A 21,482-nucleotide genomic window follows, 5' to 3' on the forward strand; every position below is an offset into this window, starting at 1 on the left:
ACCACTCGCTGCTTTGCCTGCCGAGGTTTCGCTGCTAAGACCCCGAACTCTCGCTGCTTTGTCTGCCTAACTCTCGCTGCTTTGTCTGCCTAACTCTCGCTGCTTTGTCTGCCGAACCCTCACTGCTTTGTCTGCCGGACTCTCGTTGCTTTGTCTGCCGACTTCCCGCTGCTTTGTCTGCTGAACCCTTTCTGCTTTGTCTTCCGAACTCTCGTTGCTTTGCAGAACTCTCACACTGTGTCTGCCGGACCCTCGCTCCTTTGTCTGCCGGACCCTCGCTCCTTTGTCTGCCGGACCCTCGCTCCTTTGTCTGCCGGACCCTCGCTCCTTTGTCTGCCGGACCCTCGCTCCTTTGTCTGCCGGACCCTCGCTCCTTTGTCTGCCGGACCCTCGCTCCTTTGTCTGCCGGACCCTCGCTCCTTTGTCTGCCGGACCCTCGCTCCTTTGTCTGCCGGACCCTCGCTCCTTTGTCTGCCGGACCCTCGCTCCTTTGTCTGCCGGACCCTCGCTCCTTTGTCTGCCGGACCCGCGCTCCTTTGTCTGCCGGACCCGCGCTCCTTTGTCTGCCGGACCCGCGCTCCTTTGTCTGCCGGACCCGCGCTCCTTTGTCTGCCGGACCCGCGCTCCTTTGTCTGCCGGACCCGCGCTCCTTTGTCTGCCGGACCCGCGCTCCTTTGTCTGCCGGACCCTCGCTCCTTTGTCTGCCGGAACCTCGCTCCTTTGTCTGTCGGACCCTCGCTCCTTTGTCTGCCGGACTCTCGCTCCTTAGTCTGCCGGACTCTCGCTCCTTTGTCTGCCGGACCCTCGCTCCTTTGTCTGCCGGACCCTCGCTCCTTTGTCTGCCGGACTCTCGCTCCTTAGTCTGCCGGACTCTCGCTCCTTTGTCTGCCGAACACTTGCTGCCTCGTCTGCTGAACTCTCGCTGCTTGGTCTGCCGAACCCTCGCTTCTTGGTCTGCCGAACTCTCGCTGCTTGGTCTGCCGAACTCGCGCTGCTTTGTCTGTCGAATTCTCGACGCTTTGCTGAACTCTCGTTTGCTTTGACTCCCGAACCTCGCTGCTTTGCCTGCTGAAGTTTTGCTGCTTTGAACCCCGAACTCTCTCTGCTTTGTCTGCCGAGCTCTCGCTGCTTTGCTGAACTCTTGTTTGCTTTGACTCCCGAACTCTCACTGCTTTGTTCCTTTATCAGAGGTACAAAGCCAGAGCTCAGAGTGTGGATAGTGGCAAAACCCTAATCCAGCTCCTTGCCTGCTCCAAAATCCAATTTGTTGTCCCCAAAACAGATCCAGGCATTATGGCTAACCTCACGCTCATCTTAATCAATCGCAACTTTGTTAGCGGATCTCTTACTGCTTTGCGGAGCTCTTGCTGCTTTGTCTGTCAAGCTCTCGCTGCTTTATCTGCCAAACTCTCACTGGTTGGCTGACAAACTCTCGCTGCCTTGTCTGCTGAAGTGACGCTGCTTTGCCAAACCCTCGCTGCTTTGTCTGCCGAACTGTTGCTGCTTTGACTGCTGAACGTTCGCTGCTTTGTCTGCTAAACCCTTGCTGCTTTATCTACCGAACTTACGCTGCTTTGTCTGCTGAACCCTCACTGCTTTGTCTGCCAAACTCTTGCTGCCTTTTCTGCCGAACTCTCGCTACCTTCTCTGCCGAACACTCGCTGCCTTCTCTGCCGAACTCTCGCTGCCTTCTCTGCCGAACTCTCGCTGCCTTCTCTGCCGAACTCTCGCTGCCTTCTCTGCCGAACTCTCGCTGCCTTCTCTGCCGAACTCTCGCTGCCTTCTCTGCCGAACTCTCATTCATTTGTCTTCCGAACCCTTGTTGATTTGACTCCTGAACCCTCACTGCCTTGTCGGCTGAACTCTCACTGCCTTTTCTGCTGAACTCTCACTGCTTTGTCAGCTGAACCCTTGCTGCTTTGTCTGCTGAACCTTCATTGCTTTGACTGCCGAACTCTCGCTGCTTTGTCTGCCGAACTCTCGCTGCTTTGTCTGCTGAACTCCCGCTGCTTTGTCTGCTGAACCTTCGTTGCTTTGACTGCCAAACTCTCACTGCTTTGCCTGATGAACCTTCGTTGCTTTGACTGCCGAAATCTCGCTGCTTTGTCTGCTGAACTCTCGCTGCTTTGACTCCCGAACACTCGCTGCTTTGTCTGCTGAACTCTCGCTGCTTTGACTCCCGAACACTCGCTGCTTTGTCTGCCGAAGTCTCGCTACTTATGACTCCCGAACTCTCGCTGCTTTGACTCCTGAACACTCGCTGCATTGTCTGCCGAACTCTCGCTGCTTTGACTGCCGAACTCTCGCTGCTTTGACTCCCAAATCCTCACTGCTTTGCTGAAGGGTCATTGGGCTGTTTCTTTCCACAAATGCTGCCTGAGCTGCTGAGCCGCTTCCAGCGTTTTTGTGTTTATTTTGGATTTCCAGCTTCCACAGTATTTTGCTTTTGTGTTGAAATTAAAAATGTCTCTCCTTGAATTATGTATTAAACAATGGAATCCACACCACTGACACCAGCTTGATTAGATGCAATTTACATTTAATTTCCCTTCAGAGGTATGGCTTGCTCATTAAGTGATTCATTCAAGGATTAAAGAATGAACTGTAGCTGTAATGCTTGATGTCTGGATCTTGCACAAATCTATAAACCACAATAATTTCCTCCATTCTTCATGCATCTAAGCAACAGTTATGATCCCTTCTCTCTGGAATAGAGGGGAAGGATCTAAATGTTGCAAAATGTGCTTAAGAGTAGCAATGGAAATAAAAAATGTGAGAAATGTAAAACAAGCTGTAGATTTGCTGGCACCCACTGTACACGATTACATGAAGTCAAAACTATCCCTAATGTGAAAGACCAGTTTTTGTCCTGCCTTTCTGCACAGTTTTTGGAGGGTCAAGTGCAGCATTATAATGATTGCAAGGGTTGGAAATCCTCAATTATTTTTGTGAACTCTTTCGGGAAGATACAACACTGGTCTGTACATACGGAGAAGGTCCTTGTTATTACCTCCCATTTGGGCAAAAGGAGAATTTCGTCAGCCTATCTATTTGTGCTGGAGAATGTTTTGCAGGTCACATTGTCTGAACTTTGAAGAAAGGGGGACACAAGACCTATAAAAGGAGACCCACCCATCAACGCCCAGATCCAGTACAGATAACACCAGAAGGGGAAATGGGAACAGCAGATAAAGGTTAACAGCTCCAGGGTTCCAGGTTTGATTCCCGGCTTGGGTCAGTCTGTGTGGAGTCTGCACATTCTCCCCGTGTCTGTGTGGGTTTCCTCCGGGTGCTCCGGTTTCCTCCCACAAGTCCCGAAAGACATGCTGTTAGGTAATTTGGACATTCTGAATTCTCCCTCTGTGTACCCGAAGAGGCGCCAGAATATGGCGACTGGGGGATTTTCACAGGAACCTCTTTGCAGTGTTAATGTAAGCCTACCCGTGACAATAAAGATTATCATTAAGTTGCCATGGGGGACAGCGGTCTATACCAATACTGAGCATATTTGAACTAGATGTAAAAGCACTAGATTTATAGAAGGCAGAAGTAATCAAAAGGGATTAGATTAATGCCAGAAACAGCAAGTGAGGATGTAAGAGTCAGAGGGCATGATCTACCGGCTGCTTTGCGCCCGAACAGAAGCGCGACATGGCCGGAGGATGACGGGAGAAACCTCCCGGTTTCCCGACAGCCAGTGTGCCTCGTGAGATCTACCCGGATGTTGCACGCCTCGCGATCAGGATTCCGCCCACAATGCGTGGCCAAGCCTCGCGCGTCTAAGTTGGTTTTAACCCACCTCGGTGTGCTCACCCGGGATCTACCAGCCTCCCGGCATCTAGCGGCTTCCCCAAATGGGCGCGTTCAGTACTGGCCCACACATCGTGGACCAATGGAACTTCATCCGGGGGGTCACTGAGGGTGATCGGAGGTCCCTGGGTGGTCAGGGACAGGGCAGGATGGCCCCCTGACCCTCTCCTGTAATGGGGGAACTTTGGCACTGCCAGGCTTGCACCTTGGCACAGCCACCCTGGCACTGCCAAGGTGCCCGGATAGCACTGCAAAGCCAGCATGAGCACTTCCAGGGTGCCAGAATGACAGTGCCAAGGTGCCCAGGTGCCAGGGTGGCACTGTCAAGGGTCAGGGCCTGGGGGAGCCATGCTCATGAAAGGATGGTGGGGGAGTATGAAGGGTAAGGGGGTGCAGGGCGGGTATGAATGGGCCATGGAAGGCTGGGGTGTGAAAGCTGGGGGGGGGGTCCTGGAAAGAGGGGGCCCAAATGGTGTTGATGGAAGTTCTGAAAGGGGGGGGGGCCCTCAGGGACTCCATAGTGGGAGTGGGGGGGGGGGGGGGGGTAATGCCCATGTGTGTGGGGGGGTGACATTGCCCATGGATGGGGAATGTGCAGGACCCACAAACCCTCTTTGAGATTAGGGCACCATTCCAAAATGATGACCCGATCTTTGAGTAGCCAGACTGGTCAGCGAGTTCAGCTGCCTCGTGATGGGAATAATTCTCAGTGTGGGCTTGACCAGGAAGAAACTCCCCAGGGCCCAAAAAGGTGACTAAAGGCGGTTAGATAGCGGCAGGGAACTCACCGACAGAGCCGGCGAGCAAATCCCAGCAAAACCCGCCACAAATTTCACTTAAAAACATTTCTGCCAGATCACACCCAGAATAGTAAGTATTAGCAATTTTCTCTTACACTAAACCTCTTAACATTGGTTAAGAGAATCTGCAGCACTATTTTGCCTTTTCTCAATATTCTTTTTTAAGTGTACAGCTGCCAGCAAAGTCAATGATTGGGCAGTGCCAGGTCTGTGTTCAGTAACTGAACAAAGTTAGATAAAGCAGGAATTGTTTACAACTGCTAATGGATGATAAGTTAGAGCTGCTTTAGCCAATCCCTCTGCATATGCAGGAAAAACAATAGCCAACCGAGGCATTTAGCCATTTTCTAAGCAACAGTCAGACAAAACAAGCAATAATCATGCCAATCAGCCGAAGGAAAAGCTCCAGAAAAATTGACCACAATATTTTCTCCAAGGAAAGTGGAACTTGGTAATGGCTCACTGCAAGTGGCGTGTGGAGAACATAAATGAGAAGGAACATCCAGTTTCTTCCAAATGTTGGACGGGAACGATCAGCCACATTATGCCCGAAAGGTGGCGCGCCGCAACGTGACCGGTAGATGCCAGGAGATCCCACTTCTGGGATCTACCCGGCTCGCCTCGCCTTGCGAGATCTAACCGCAATATGAACTTTCTGCCAAATATGCATATTAGGGTGAGACAGCTAGTCTCACTCTAATCTGCGTTTCTGAGTTCTAACCAAGGCGTGGGATCTAACTTCCTCACCTTGGAGACCTCAGGCAAGCGCCATTCAGTGTTGGTCTCCACAAACGGGGACCAGACGGAACGGCACACATAAGGGTCTCCCAAGGTATTGGAGGCCCCCTGGTGCATACCCACTGGGCAGGATGGAACTCTGGCACTGCCAAGGTGCTCAGATGGCACTGCCAGCTGGCAGGGGTATTGCCAGGGTGCTGGGCTGGCACTGCAAAGGTGTCAAGCTGGCATTTTGTGCATAGCAGTGTGATCGGGCTGGGGGATGCCGGGGGGTGGGGGGGGGGTGGGCTTTATGGTGAGTCGGGGCTTGGGGCGGAACTCGGTGGTTGCGTCAGGGGCTCGAGAGATCAGAATCGCTGCACTAAGGAGGTCTGGCGAGTAGAGCTCTTCAGTACAGAAAACGGGGCTAAGTGTGGCCTCGTCAGGGTGTTCCCCACCGAGGCCCCTGATCTACCTGGATGGGCGTTAGTTAGCAGGGTGTTTCTTGGTGCTCCAAGCACCTGGAAACACTTGGCTAATATCGCACGCTACGGGACTCTGTCCACATTCCCGTAGATCCTGCCCCGAGACTGGACAATTGAGTTTCGAATTAGCCGAATTATTTCATTGCATTTTTGTAGTTTTACACGCCCAAATCTTCCAGTCTCTGGATCAGTGGAAATCAGATGTATGACCAGAAATGCGAGTCAGGATCCTGTAGAAGTCTTGACACATGTAACGCTGTGGGAATTAACCAGGAAGTTTCAACTTCCAGTGGTTAATTCTCCTGTTCCCTAGGACCCTCCGTGAATGTTTCCGGCTTTGAACTGGAGACAGAGTCTTTGGACAATTCCATTTACTTATCTGAATGGTTACCCAGAAAATTTAGACAGAAAAACCTAGTCTAACTCCTAGGAAACTACTGGCCCCACCCTCCCTCCCCCAAATCACTCCCACTGAACTTCTCCAATTTTCCTCTGACCATACCCTCCTGACTAACCCCCTAACAACCTGATGACCCCCAGATCATATCACCTCACCCACTGCAACCCATCCCACCTGCCGCCCTACTTACCTACAACCTCACCACTCTACCCACCTACTCATTTATCCACTTACCTCATCCACCTTTCCACCCTACTCTTTCACTTATTCATCCACATACCCATTCACTAACACTCATTCACCAGTATTGAAACTGGCCCTTTAAACTTATTATACGGCAGCTGCTACTGTAAAAAGGCAGTGTCCTGTGTTAGGATACCAAACCAGACCAGACCCTACTATGTAGAAGGGATATTTCACTCCAGGAGTGATGACTCTGACTAATAGGTACCTTTTATGTTAAACTTTAATTTAAACACACAACCACATTAACATCAAAGAAATAGCTTTACAATTAACAGTTAAACAGTTCTTAAATAAAAGGAAAAAACTTTAATTTACGCCCTACACTGTCACTATAAATATTCCAAATAAGCAACCCCAATACAGTAAGGCAGCACGGTAGCACAGCTCCAGGGTCCCAGGTTCAATTCTCGGCTTGGGTCACTGTCTGTGTGAAGTCTGCACATTCTCCCTGTGTCTGCATGGGTTTCCTCTGGGTGCTCCGGTTTCCTACCACAAGTCCCGAAAGATGAGCTCTTAGGTAATTTGGACATTCTGAATTCTCCCTGTGTACCCGAACAGGTGCCTGAATGCGGCGACTAGGGGCTTTTCACAGTACCTTCATTGCAGTGTTAATGTAAGCCTATTTGTGACAATAAAGATTATTATTATATGCCACTTATAAATTAAGTTAACAGAACAGGTTTACTTGCTGAACTGTGCAGACCTTCGGAGAGAGATCCTTTCAAGAGTAGATCCAGTACACTTCTGTCTTATCAGACCTTTCTGCTCAACCTAACAGCATTTGGCAAAACTCAAAGCTACAAACCTGGCTCCTCCTATTGATTACATTATCTGTATCCCACTAAGATGTCCCATAACCTGCTTAGCTAGGACTGAGTACACAAAATTATTTACACCCCAAGGAATCACCAGCAATTGAAATAATGCTCCAATAGCCATCTATATGTAAACAAGTAAATGGTTAGAAACAATGGTTACCACACCTTTTATGACACCTTAATTACAGCTTTAGTACACACACCACCTGTACGTATTGAAATCAGGGTTTTTAAATACCATTATTATATGAAATATAGTATATAACAATTTCCACATTCATCACACTTGTCTTTCCACTCTCCCCCCCCACCCCCCCCCCCCCCCCCCCCCCGCCCCCCAAACTCTACTATGCTGTGTCAGAGCTCTCCAAGGAATGCTGCACTCTACATTTCTGGTGAAACTGGGCTCAGATGACCCAACTAAATATACTGACGGCATCGAGTCGGGGGTTTGGGGGGGGGGGGGGGGGGGGGGGGGGGAGGAAGTTTAAGCAGAGCAGTAATCTGACTGTCACGGAATATAGTTATGATTTTATAGATTTTAAGGACAACTATTATATAGGAAAGTTTCTGTTTGCAAACCTTTACATTGAGTTTAAAAGCCTTTTACAAAACGGAAGTATGGACAGCCAACACGGAACCTTTCTGTGTTAATTCAAAACTTGCCAGACTCAGAGCTGGCTACGAAGAGTCATTAAAATGCAAAAGACCCCTCCTTGGATGTCCAATAAATCTTCCAAACGATGTGAAAAACCCTTCTACTTCTGAGCGAACAGGAGACAGAAAGGAACCTCAAAGAACTACAATGCAATTGACCTATTTGCCTGGTAAAACAATGACTCCTTGAATATTATCACAGCAGCCATTTATTTGCTATTTGCCCTGTATAAGGGAGGCTTACAGAAGCCATCTTGGAAGGCAGGGTGCAGAACCCCCTGGAAGAACTCAGAGACATCCAAAACCTGCTTGCCCTGCTGAAACCATCTGAAAAAGGCAAACACCAACTAGTTGACTGCAAAAGCCATCACAGTTGCTAAACCAAAGCTCAAGTTTTAACCCCTTCCCTTTGGAAAGAAGGAATGAATGTAATAGGCGAGCAACGATATCTCACAGAGACTAATTTTTAATGGATTTTTTCCCCTTCATCTTTATTTTAATCCTTGCACCTGTGTTTTAGTTAATAACCTAATGAATTTTACTTAATTAATTTTCAGCAGTAGTTTCATAATAAATTAACCGTTATCTTGTTTACGAATAAAGCTTCACTGCTCGATTATTTTTTAATTAAATCACTCGCAAATTAAAAGAGGGTTACAGACAAACAAATTCCTTGCTCATGGGCCAGTTACGCAAATGCCTTTTACATGGTTGTGACACTGGCAATGATTCGCACATGATACCGGCCGATTCGAAGGAGGAGAACTAGTATTGCCTTCCAAAATTTTCTTTATTCGAAGTAGTAAATTGCATTGGGTGAAAAAACTGCAAAGCTGCTACGGTAAATATTTTTCAGCTATCAACTTACAACAGTGAGTGCTAGCGTGCACTTTGATGGCATTGATGGTAGAAGAGTAGAATATCATAACATTCTATGATGTGCTGTGCTCATCCAACACATCCGCACATACATATCTAGAATGGACTGACGTCTTAATCTTGAAGGCCTTACAGCATAAAGACGCAAAGCTTGTTCATTCTTGTAACAGAAGAAATCAATGTAAGCAAGCTCTTACTACATGGAAGCAAAGACATAATACAAGTAATTTTAAAAACTACTGCTACGGATGATCCATCCAAGGTTTAATATATTCTGATTTTTAATTTAAAATTGCAATATAACATTAACATCTACATCAGAACTGCAAAGCAAGATAATCCTCGCTCCCTCAAGAAAGGTTTTATTGCATTCCATCCTATAGGCTAAAGTCCTTATCCTAGCTTGGGGAGGGTATACAGCTAGGTACCTCAAAAAGGTTCAAACAGTATCACTGTGAAGGTAGGACGATGGGAACAAGAGTAGGTCACTTAGTCTCTCAAGTCTGTTGTGATTCAGTGGTTTTTAAAAATATATATATTTTATTCAAATTGTTTCCGGTCAAACAAAACAATACAAAGGTTTCCCTTTTTACAACAATAAAACAATATATATAACAGTGACTGTTTTAACAAATAAATAAATAATATATAAACTAAATGGCAACTGCCATAACAAAAATAATAACTCTCCAGAGATAAAATCAAACAATCCAATATACATAGCCTAATACAAATATCTATACAAAAACACCCCTGGGGACCTGCCCGAGCCCTCCCTTCCCCCCCACCCCCTCCCCCCTGGGTTGCTGCTGTTGCCTTCCCATTTCCTTTATCGTTCTGCGAGGTAGTCAATGAACGGTTGCCACCGCCTGGTGAACCCTTGAGCCGAACCCCTTAGTGTGAACTTTATCCGTTCTAGTTTTATAAACCCTGCCATGTCATTTATCCAGGTCTCTACGCCCGGGGGTTTGGCTTCCTTCCACATAAGCAATATCCTTCGCCGGGCTACTCGGGACGCAAAGGCCAAGACATCAGCCTCTTTCGCCTCCTGCACTCCCGGCTCTTCTGCAACCCCAAATATAGCCAACCCCCAGCCTGGCTCGACCCGGACCCCCACCACCTTCGAAAGCACCTTTGCCACCCCCACCCAGAACCCCCGCAGTGCCGGGCATGACCAAAACATGTGGGTGTGGTTTGCTGGGCTTCTCGAGCATCTCCCACACCTATCCTCTACCCCGAAAAATTTACTGAACCTTGCTCCGGTCATATGCGCCCTGTGCAAAACCTTGAATTGTATCAGGCTTAGCCTGGCGCACGAGGACAACGAGTTTACCCTACGTAGGGCATCAGCCCACAGCCCCTCCTCAATCTCTTCCCCCAGCTCTTCTTCCCATTTCCCCTTCAGCTCATCCACCATGATCTCCCCCTCGTCCCTCATTTCCCTGTATATATCCAGCACCCTACCATCCCCCACCCATGTCCCTGAGATCACTCTATCTTGAATCTCCTACGTCGGGAGCTGCGGGAATTCCCTCACCTGTTGCCTCGCAAATGCCCTCAGTTGCATGTACCGAAATGCATTCCCTTGGGGCAACCCATATTTTTCCGTCAGCGCACCCAGACTCGCAAACGTCCCGTCTATGAACAGATCTCTCAGTTGCACAACCCCAGCTCTCTGCCATGCTCCAAATCCCCCATCTATTCTCCCCGGGACAAACCTATGATTATTTCTTATCGGGGACCGCACCGAGGCTCCCGTCCTTCCCCTATGTCGTCTCCACTGCCCCCAAATTTTTAGCGTTGCCACCACCACTGGACTTGTGGTGTATTTCTTCGGGGAGAACAGCAACGGCGCCGTCACCAGTGCTTGTAGGCTGGTTCCTTTGCAGGACGCCATCTCCAATCTCTTCCACGCCGCTCCCTCCACTTCTCCCATCCACTTACACACCATTGAGATATTGGCGGCCCAGTAGCATTCACTTAGGCTCGGTACTGCCAGCCCCCCCTATCCCTGCTACGCTGCAAGAGCCCCCTCCTCACTCTCGGGGTCTTCCTGGCCCACACAAAACTCATGACACTTTTCTCAATTTTCTTGAAAAAAGCCTTCGTGACCATCACCGGAAGGCACTGAAACACAAAAAGGAATCTCGTGAGGACGACCATTTTGACCGCCTGCACCCTACCCACCAGTGACAGGGGCACCATGTCCCATCTCTTAAAATCCTCCTCCATCTGTTCCATCAATCTTGTTAAATTAAGCCTATGTAAGGTTCCCCAACTCCTGGCTATCTGAATCCCTAAGTACCTGAAATCTCTTATTACCTTCCTCAGCGGTAAATCATCTATTCCCCTGCGCTGCTCCCCCGAATGCACCACAAACAACTCACTCTTCCCCATATTCAATTTGTACCCCGAAAATTCCCCAAACTCCCTGAGTGTCTGCATTATCTCAGGCATCCCTCCACTGGGTCCGCAACATACAGCAATAAATCATCTGCATACAAAGATACCCGGTGTTCTTCTCCTCCCCTGAGTACTCCCCTCCACTTCCTGGAGCCCCTCAGTGCTATGGCCAGGGACTCAATTTCCAATGCAAACAGTAACGGAGACAAGGGACACCCCTGCCTCGTCCCTCTTTGAAGACGGAAGTAGTCAGACCTCTGCCTGTTCATGATCACACTCGCCACCGGGGCCCTGTACAGCAGCTGTACCCATCCAATAAACCCTTCTCCAAAACCAAATCTCCTCAGCACCTCCCACAGATAATCCCACTCCACTCCGTCGAATGCTTTCTCGGCGTCCATCGCCACCACTATCTCCGCCTCCCCCTCCCCCCTTGAAGCATTGCGCAGGTCAAGGACACACAGCCTGAGTGAGAGAGATACAGACCGAGTGAGAATTTGGTAATTTGGTGCAGTGAGGTAACTAGGAAAGGTAAGTGGTTCATCTAATTTTGCTGTTTTTCAGTTAAAAGTGCAGTGTAGATTAGTGTCTGATTGGCTGAAGCTGCCCCCACCCTAATTGCTGAGAGGCAGTTATCTGGCAGTCACCTGAGGCCTGTTAAGGGGCACAAAGGTACACATTGTTTTCTTCTCTTCGAAGTTTTAGTGTGAGTCATCCTAAAGTCTGTATAAAAGACAGACAGAAAGCGCACATTAGTAAGCATTGCGCAGGTCAAGGACACACAGCCTGAGTGAGAGAGATACAGACCGAGTGAGAATTTAGTAATTTGGTGCAGTGAGGTAATTCGGTGAAGAGTGGGAGAAGGTGCTTTTTCCCTACTGTTTTGTTCTCTCTCTTTCTTCGGGCCTAATTTTGGGAGCCGTTCGGAGGAGGAGGAGGAGCAGTCTCTGTGAGTATAAAAACCTAATGGAAACTTCCTGTTTTCCAGTTTTTCCCCAAAAGTGACGTCAGAGGGAAGCTGTGATCTGAGTGGTTGAGAGCAAATCTGCCCCAAATTTTAAAAAAAACACAGCTAAACTCATAAACTTAAATTAAACTAATTAATTAATTAATTAGTGATGGCTGGTCAGGTGATGTGCTTGAGCTGCTTGATGTGGGAGCTGGCAGATCCCATTGCGAGCTGCAGCGACCACATCTGCAGTAAGTGTTGGCTGCTCGAAGAGCTCCGGCTCAGAGTTGATGAGCTGGAGTCTGAGCTTCAAACACTGAGGCACATCCGGGAGGGGAAGACTTACCTGGACACTGTGTTTCAGGAGGCAGTCACACCTGTCAGAGTAAGTAGTTTAAATCCTGCCAGTGGCCAGGGACAGCAGGGTGTGACTGCAAGTCTGGTAGGTAAAGGGAACCAGCAGTCAGGAACTCAGGAGCCTCAGCCCTTGACTCTGTCCAACAGGTATGAGGCACTTGCTCCCTGTGTGGATGGCGAACAGGGCTGCAGGAAGGATGAGTCAGCTGACCAAGGCACCATGGTTCAGCAGGCCATTCAAGGGGAGGGAGTAAATAGGCAAGTTGTAGTTGTAGGGGATTCTATTATCAGGGGGATAGATAGTATCCTTTGTGAGCAGGATAAAGAGTCCCACATGGTATGTTGCCTGCCCGGTGCTAGGGTGCTGGACATCTCTGACCGGCTTGAAAGGATACTGGAGAGGGAGGGGGAGGATCCAGTTGTTGTGGTCCATGTCGGTACCAACAACATAGGCAAGTCTAGGAAAGAGGACCTGTTTAGAGATTATAAAGAGCTAGGATTCAAATTAAAAAACAGGTCCTCAAGGGTCATAATCTCCGGATTACTGCCCGAGCCACGTGCAAATTGGCATAGGGAGGCAAGAATAAGGGAAGTTAACACGTGGCTGAAAGAGTGGTGTGGGAAAGAGGGGTTCCTTTTCATGGGACACTGGCATCAGTTTTGGGACAGGGGGGACCTATACCGTTGGGATGGTCTCCACCTGAACCGAGCTGGGACCAGTGTTCTGGCGAAAAGAATAAATAGGGTGGTCAATAGGACTTTAAACTAAAGATTGGGGGGGAAGGGAAAGTCAGGGAACCAAGAGGTGAAGTAATCAGTGGTAAGCATAGCTGCTTAGGAATACAAAAAAGCACGAAAAGACAAAACTCAGGAGAGGTTACGATAGTCCCCATCCCACAAAATATGACACAGTGTATGGAAAGGCTCAGTAAACCAAGGTCCACCACACTAAGAAAACAAAAAGGGACGGTCAATAGAGAATTAAAGGTGCTATATTTAAATGCGCGCAGTGTACGGAACAAGGTAGATGAGCTTGTGGCCCAGATTGTGACTGGCAGGTATGATGTGGTAGGCATCACAGAGACATGGTTGCAGGGGGTTCAGGACTGGCATTTAAAGATCCAGGGATTCACAACCTATCGAAAAGACAGGGAGGTGGGCAGAGGGGGCGGGGTTGCCTTGTTAATTAGGAATGAAATTAAATCAATAGCACTAAATGACATAGGGTCAGATGATGTGGAGTCTGTGTGGGTAGAGTTGAGGAACCACAAAGGCAAAAAAACCATAATGGGAGTTATGTACAGGCCTCCTAACAGTGGTCAGGACCGGGGGCACAAAATGCACCACGAAATAGAAAGTGCATGTCAGAAAGGCAAGGTCACAGTGATCATGGGTGACTTCAATATGCAGGTGGACTGGGTAAATAATGCTGCCAGTGGACCCAAGGAAAGGGAATTCATTGAATGTTTACAGGAGGGCTTTTTGGAACAGCTTGTGATGGAGCCCACGAGGGAACAGGCCATTCTGGACTTAGTGTTATGTAATGAGCCAGACTTGATTAAAGATCTTAAAGTAAGGGAGCACTTAGGAGGCAGTGATCATAATATGGTAGAATTCAATCTCCAATTTGAAAGAAAGGTAGAATCAGATGTAAAGGTGTTACAGTTAAATAAAGGTAACTACAGGGGCATGAGGGAGGAACTGATGAAAATCGACTGGGAGCAGAGCCTCGTGGGAAAGACAGTAGAACAGCAATGGCAGGAGTTTCTGGGAGTAATTGAGGACACAGTGCAGAGGTTCATCCCAAAGAAAAGAAAGGTTATCAGAGGGGGGATTAGGCAGCCATGGCTGACAAAGGAAGTTAGGGAATGCATCAAAGCAAAAGAGAAAGCCTATAATGTGGCAAAGAGTAGTGGGAAGTCAGAAGATTGGGAAGGCTACAAAAACAAACAGAGGATAACAAAGAGAGAAATAAGGAAAGAGAGGATCAAATATGAAGGTAGGCTAGCCAGTAACATTAGGAATGATAGTAAAAGTTTCTTTAAATACATTAAAAACAAACGGGAGGCAAAAGTTGACATTGGGCCGCTCCAAAATGACACTGGTAATTTTGTGATGGGAGACAAAGAAATAGCTGAGGAACTAAATAAGTACTTTGCGTCAGTCTTCACAGTAGAAGACATGAGTAATATCCCACCAATTCCGGAGAGTCAGGGGGCAGAGTTGAATATGGTAGCCATCACAAAGGAGAAAGTGCTAGAGAAACTAAGAGGTCTAAAAATTGATAAATCTCCCGGCCCAGCTGGACTACACCCTAGAGTTCTAAAGGAGATAGCTGAAGAAATAGTGGAGGCGTTAGTTATGATCTTTCAAAAGTCACTGGAGTCCGGGAAAGTCCCAGAGGATTGGAAAATCGCTGTTGTAACCCCTCTGTTCAAGAAGGTAACAAGGAAAAAGATGGAAAATTATCGGCCAATTAGCCTAACCTCGGTTGTTGGCAAGATTCTAGAATCCATTGTTAAGGATAAGATTTCTAAATTCTTGGAAGTGCAGGGTTGGATTCGGACAAGTCAGCATGGATTTAGTAAGGGGAGGTCGTGCCTGACAAACCTGTTAGAGTTCTTTGAAGAGATAACAAATAGGTTAGACCAAGGAGAGCCAATGGATGTTATCTATCTTGACTTCCAAAAGGCCTTTGATAAGGTGCCTCACGGGAGACTGCTGAGTAAAATAAGGGCCCATGGTATTCGAGGCAAGGTACTAACATGGATTGACGATTGGCTGTCAGGCAGAAGGCAGAGAGTTGGGATAAAAGGTTCTTTTTCGGAATGGCAACCGGTGACGAGTGGTGTCCCGCAGGGTTCAGTGTTGGGGCCACAGCTGTTCTCTTTATATATTAACGATCTAGATGACGGGACTGGGGACATTCTGGCTAAGTTTGCCGATGATACAAAGATAGGTGGAGGGGCAGGTAGTATGCAGGAGGTGGGGAGGCTGCAGAAAGATTTAGACAGTTTAGGAGAGTGGTCCAAGAAATGGCTGATGAAATTCAACGTGGGCAAGTGCGAGGTCTTGCACTTTGGAAAAAAGAATAGAGGCATGGACTATTTTCTAAACGGTGACAAAATTCATAATGCTGAAGTGCAAAGGGACTTGGGAGTCCTAGTCCAGCATTCTCTAAAGGTAAACTTGCAGGTTGAGTCCGTAATTAAGAAAGCAAATGCAATGTTGTCATTCATCTCAAGAGGCTTGGAATATAAAAGCAGGGATGTACTTCTGAAGCTTTATAAAGCATTAGTTAGGCCCCATTTAGAATACTGTGAGCAATTTTGGGCCCCACACCTCAGGAAGGACATACTGGCACTGGAGCGGGTCCAGCGGAGATTCACACGGATGATCCCAGGAATGGTAGGCCTAACATACGATGAACGTCTGAGGATCCTGGGATTATATTCATTGGAGTTTAGGAGGTTGAGGGGAGATCTAATAGAAACTTACAAGATAATGAATGGCTTAGATAGGGTGGATGTAGGGAAGTTGTTTCCATTAGCAGGGGAGACTAGGACCCGGGGGCACAGCCTTAGAATAAAAGGGAGTCACTTTAGAACAGAGATGAGGAGAAATTTCTTCAGCCAGAGAGTGGTGGGTCTGTGGAATTCATTGCCACAGAGGGCGGTGGAGGCTGGGACGTTGAGTGTCTTTAAGACAGAAGTTGATAAATTCTTGATTTCTCGAGGAATTAAGGGCTATGGCGAGAGAGCGGGTAAATGGAGTTGAAATCAGCCATGATTGAATGGCGGAGTGGACTCGATGGGCCGAATGGCCTTACTTCCGCTCCTATGTCTTATGGTGGGGGCATCATCATTACCCCTCGCAACCTCCCTATGTTCGTGTTCAGCTGTCTCCCCTTAACGAACCCAGTTTGATCCTCGTGGACCACCCCCGGGACACAGTCCTCTATCCTCGTCGCCATCACCTTGGTCAGGAGCTTAGCATCTACATTTAAAAGGGAAATGGGCCTGTAGGACCCACACTGCAGCGAGTCTTTATCCTTCTTCAAAAGGAGCGATATTGTCGCCTCCGCCCCCTTTCCCTGGCCTCATTAAAGGTTCTCGTCAAAAGCGGGGCCAGTAGGTCCATATATTTCCTATAAAATTCCACCAGGAATCTGTCCGGTCCAGGGGCCTTCCCCGCTTGCATGCTCCCAATCCCTTTTACCACCTCCTCCATCTCAATCTGTGCTCCCAGTCCCGCCCTCTCCTGCTCCTCCACCTTCGGGAATTCCAGATGATCCAGGAAACACCTCATTCCCTCCTTCCCTTCCGGGGGCTGAGCCTTATATAACCTCTCATAGAATGCCTTGAACACCCCGTTCACTCTCTCCGCTCCCCGTTCCATCTCTCCCTCCTCATCTCTCACCCCACCTATCTCCCTCGCTGCTCCCCTCTTCCTCAATTGGTGGGCCAGTAGCCGACTCGCCTTCTCTCCATACTCATACTGTACACCCTGTGCCCTCCTCCACTGTGCCTCTGCCTTACCCGTGGTCAGCAGTTCAAACTCCACATGTAACCTTTGTCTTTCCCTGTACAGTCCCTCCTCCGGTGCCTCTGCATATTGCCTGTCCACCCTCAAAAGTTCTTTCAACAATCGCTCCCTTTCTTTACCCTCTTGCTTCCCTTTATGTGCCCTTATGGATATCAGTTCCCCTCTGACCACCGCCTTCAACGCCTCCCAGACCACTCCCACCTGAACCTCCCCATTGTCATTAAGCTCCAAGTACCTTTCAATACACCCCCTCACCCTTAAACATACCCCCTCATCCGCCAATAAGCCCATATCCATTCTCCAGAGTGGGTGCTGTTCTTTTTCCTCTCCTACCACCAGGTCTACCCAATGTGGAGCGTGGTCCGAAATGGCTATGGCCGTATATTCCGTCCCTGTCACCTTCGGAATCAGTGCCCTTCCCAAGACAAAAAAGTCTATCCGTGAGTATACTTTGTGAACATGGGAGAAAAATGAAAACTCCTTACTCCTAGGCCTACTAAATCTCCAGGGGTCTACCCCTCCCATCTGCTCCATGAAGTCCTTGAGCACCCTGGCCGCTGCCGGCCTCCTCCCGGTCCTGGACCTCGACCGGTCCAGCCCTGGATCAAGCACCGTATTGAAGTCTCCCCCCATTACCAACTTTCCCGCCACCAGGTCCGGAATACGTCCCAACATACGCCTCATAAAATTTGCATCATCCCAGTTCGGGGCGTATACGTTCACCAGAACCACCGCCTCCCCTTGCAATCTGCCACTCACCATCACATATCTACCCCCACTATCCGCCACTATGGTCTTTGCCTCAAACAGTACCCACTTCCCCACTAAGATAGCCACCCCCCTATTCTTGGCATCTAAACCCGAATGAAACACCTGTCCCACGCATCCTTTACGTAGTCTGACCTGGTCTATCAGTTTCAGATGCGTCTCCTGCAACATAACCACATCTGCCTTTAATTTCTTTAGGTGTGCGAGTACCCGTGCCCTTTTAATCGGCCCGTTCAGCCCTCTCACGTTCCACGTGATCAGCCGGGTTGGGGGGCTCTTTACCCCCCCCCCCCCTTGTCGATTAGCCATCCCCTTTTTTAACCCAGCTCCTCACCCGGTTCCCACGTACCCGTATATCCCCCCGACGGTGCCCCCCCGCCTCGACCACCCCATCCCATAACAGCTCCCCCTTCTCCTTAGCAGCAGCAACCCAGTTAACCCCCCCCCCTCCGCTAGATCCCCCTCTAGCATAGTTGCACCCCCCATGTTGCTCCCAGAAGTCAGCAAACTCTGGCTGACCTCGGCTTCCCCCCTTATCCTCGGCTCCCACTGTGCGAGGCCCCCTCCTTCCTGAGTACCTGTTCCCGCCATAATTACCATAGCACGGGAACAAAGCCCGCGTTTCCCACTCGGCCCCACCCCTAATGACTGGCGCCCACAGTTCCTCATGCTCCCCCCCCCCAAACATGGGGAAGAGAGAAAAGTTACAGGATCACAAAATTAACAAATTGCAAAATCATCCCCCCCCCCCTGTAATCACACCACCACTTTGTCCCAAAAGCTCGTTCTCTTGCCAGACTATTCCAGCTTCTTGTCCACAATGAATGTCCACGCCTCTTCTGCCGTCTCAAAGTAGTGGTGCTTCCCTTGGTGTGTGACCCACAATCTCGCCGGTTGCAGCATTCCAAACTGGACCTTCTTTTTGTGAAGCACCGCCTTAGTCCGATTGAAACTTGCCCTCCTTCTCGCCACCTCCGCACTCCAATCTTGGTATACGTGGATCACCGCGTTCACCCACCTACAGCTCCGAGTTTTCTTCGCCCATTTGAGAACCGTCTCTCTGTCATTGTAGCGGAGAAACCTCACCACTATAGCTCGAGGTATTTCTCCAGCCTTTGGTCTTCGCGCCAGAACACGATAAGCTCCCTCCACCTTCAAAGGGCCCGTCGGGGCCTCCGATCCCATTCGCGAGTGAAGCATCGTGCTCACATACGTCCTGACGTCCGCCCCTTCTGCGCCTTCGGGAAGACCCAGGACTCTTAAATTCTTCCTCCTTGAGTTATTCTCCAGCGCTTCCAACCTCTCCACACACCTTTTATGCTGTGCCTCGTGCGTTTCTGCCTTCACCACCCGGCCCTGTATTTCATCCTCATTTTCAGCAGTCTTTGCCTTCACGACCCGAAGCTCCAGCTCTTGGGTCCTCTGCTCCTCTTTTAGTCCTTCAATCGCCTGCAATATCGGGGCCAACAGCTCCTTCTTCAACTCCTTCTTCAGCTCTTCCACACAGCGCCGCAGGAACTCTTGCTGCTCCGGGCCCCATAGCAAACGGTCACCTTCCAACGCCACCTTGCTTTGAGCTTCCCTTCCTTGCCGCTGCTCCAGAGGATCCTCCGCAATCCGGCCGCTATCCTCTCCCTTTTCCATGCGTGTCCGGGGGGATTCCCTTCTGGTTTACCGCACAGTGTTTTTGCCGTTTAAATTGCCGTTGGGGCTCCTATTAAGAGCCCAAAAGTCCGTTCCAACGGGAGCTGCCGAAACGTGTGACTCAGCTGGTCATTGCCGCACGCACCCGGAAGTTGATTCAGTGGTTTAATGAGTCCATGGCTCAACTGCGACCTAACTCCCATCTTTACCCCACATCCTTTAGTACTTCATTGAATCATATAATCCCTACTGTGCAGAAGGAGGTCATTCGGCCCATTGAGTCTGCACCGACCTAGCCCACTCCCCCAAACTATCCCCATAACCCAGTAACCCTACCTACCCTTTTGGACACTAGGAGGCAATTTAGCATGTCCAATCCACCTAACCTGCGCATCTTTCGACAGTTGGAGGAAACCCGAGCACCCGGAGGAGACCCATGCAGACACAGAGAGTATGTGCAAACTCCTCACAGACAGTCACCCAATGCTGGAATTAATGCCAGGTCCTTGGCACTGTGAGGTAGCAATGCTAACCACTGTGCCACCTTTTAGATAAAAACATCTAGCAATTTCAGTTCCAATGTTAACGATTGAGCTAGCATCAATTGCTGTTTGTAGAAGAGAGATTCAAACTTCTACTACCTTTGGTGTTATTTAATGCAGGCGACGGGTCACTTTTCCACCATTTACATGCATACATCGAAACTAGAAGTAGGAGGAGGCTATTCGGCCCTTCGAGCCTTCTCTGACATTCATTATGATCATGGCTGATCATCAAGTTCAATATCCTGATCCCGCCTTCCTCCCTTGATTCCTTTAGCCCCAAGAGCTCTATCTAATTCCTTCTTGAAATTATACATTTTTGCCTCAACTACTTTCTGTAGTAGTGAATTCCAGATTCACCACTCTGGGTGAAGAAAATTCCTAAAAATTTTACCTCTTATCCTCAAACTATGATCCTTAATTCTGTACTCCCCCACCATTGGGAACATTCTTTCTGAATCTACCCTGTCTAATCCTGTTAGAATTTTGTAAGTTTCTATGAGATTCCCTTTCACTCTTCTAAACTCCAATTAATATAATCCTAACCGACTTAGTCTCATTCATATGACAGTCCAGCCATCCCAGGATTTAGCCTGCATTCCCTCCATAGCAAGAATATATCCTTCCTCAGATAAGGAAACCAAAACTGCACACAATACTCCAGATGTCTAATGCCCGATACAATTGCAGTAAGACATCTCTATTCCTAAACTCAAATCCTCTCGCTATGAAGTCCAACATACCATTTCCCTTCTTTACTGCCTGCTATATCTGCGCGCTTACTTTCAGTGACTGATGCACGAGGACACCAAGGTCTCACTGAATATCCGCCTCTCTTAATTTACACCCACTCATATAATAATCTGCCTTCCTATTTTTGCTACTGAAGCGGATAACCTCACATTTATCCACAATATACTGCTTCTGCCATGCGTGTGCCCACTCACTCAGCCTGTACAAATCCCACTGAAGCATCTCTGCATCTTCCTCACAGCTCACCCTCCCACTCAACTTTGTATCATCTGCAAATTTGGAGATAATACTTTTAAGTTTCCTCATCCAAATCATTAATATATAATGTGAACCTTTTGGGTACTAGCACAGATCATTGTGGTACCCCACGAGTCACTGCCTGCCAATCAGAAAAAGACCCATTCTTTCTAACATTTGGCTCCCTGTTTGCTAACAAGCTTTCTATCCATGGTGAGCTGGCGATAGCCCCCTGTTACCTCCTTTTGTCAAAGACCTGCCACATTCGGTGCCAGCCAGGCACTTAAGTGGCCAGCAGTAGGCCTTCCCCAAGTTCAAGGACTGCCAAGGGAAAGGTCCGTCCCTCCACCCCCTACCAGCCAATTAATGGTTGACAGCTGTCCATGGCAGGCAGTGCCAATGGGAGCAGTGTCTACTGTCGGCAATGCACCCGCCAGGGATCCAAGATCAATGAAGAACACAGGCTGCAGAT

At 48.8% G+C, this 21,482-nt stretch overlaps 1 protein-coding gene across 5 annotated transcripts in view; it reads right to left on the reverse strand.

Annotated features, from left to right (window-relative positions):
- Nucleotides 1-21,482, reverse strand: part of LOC140393197 (U6 snRNA-associated Sm-like protein LSm1) — a 53,751-nt gene that overhangs the window by 30,686 nt on the left and 1,583 nt on the right. The window lies entirely within an intron of this gene.

Source organism: Scyliorhinus torazame, chromosome 16 (genome assembly GCF_047496885.1).
Source record: "Scyliorhinus torazame isolate Kashiwa2021f chromosome 16, sScyTor2.1, whole genome shotgun sequence".
Classification (NCBI taxonomy): domain Eukaryota; kingdom Metazoa; phylum Chordata; class Chondrichthyes; order Carcharhiniformes; family Scyliorhinidae; genus Scyliorhinus; species Scyliorhinus torazame.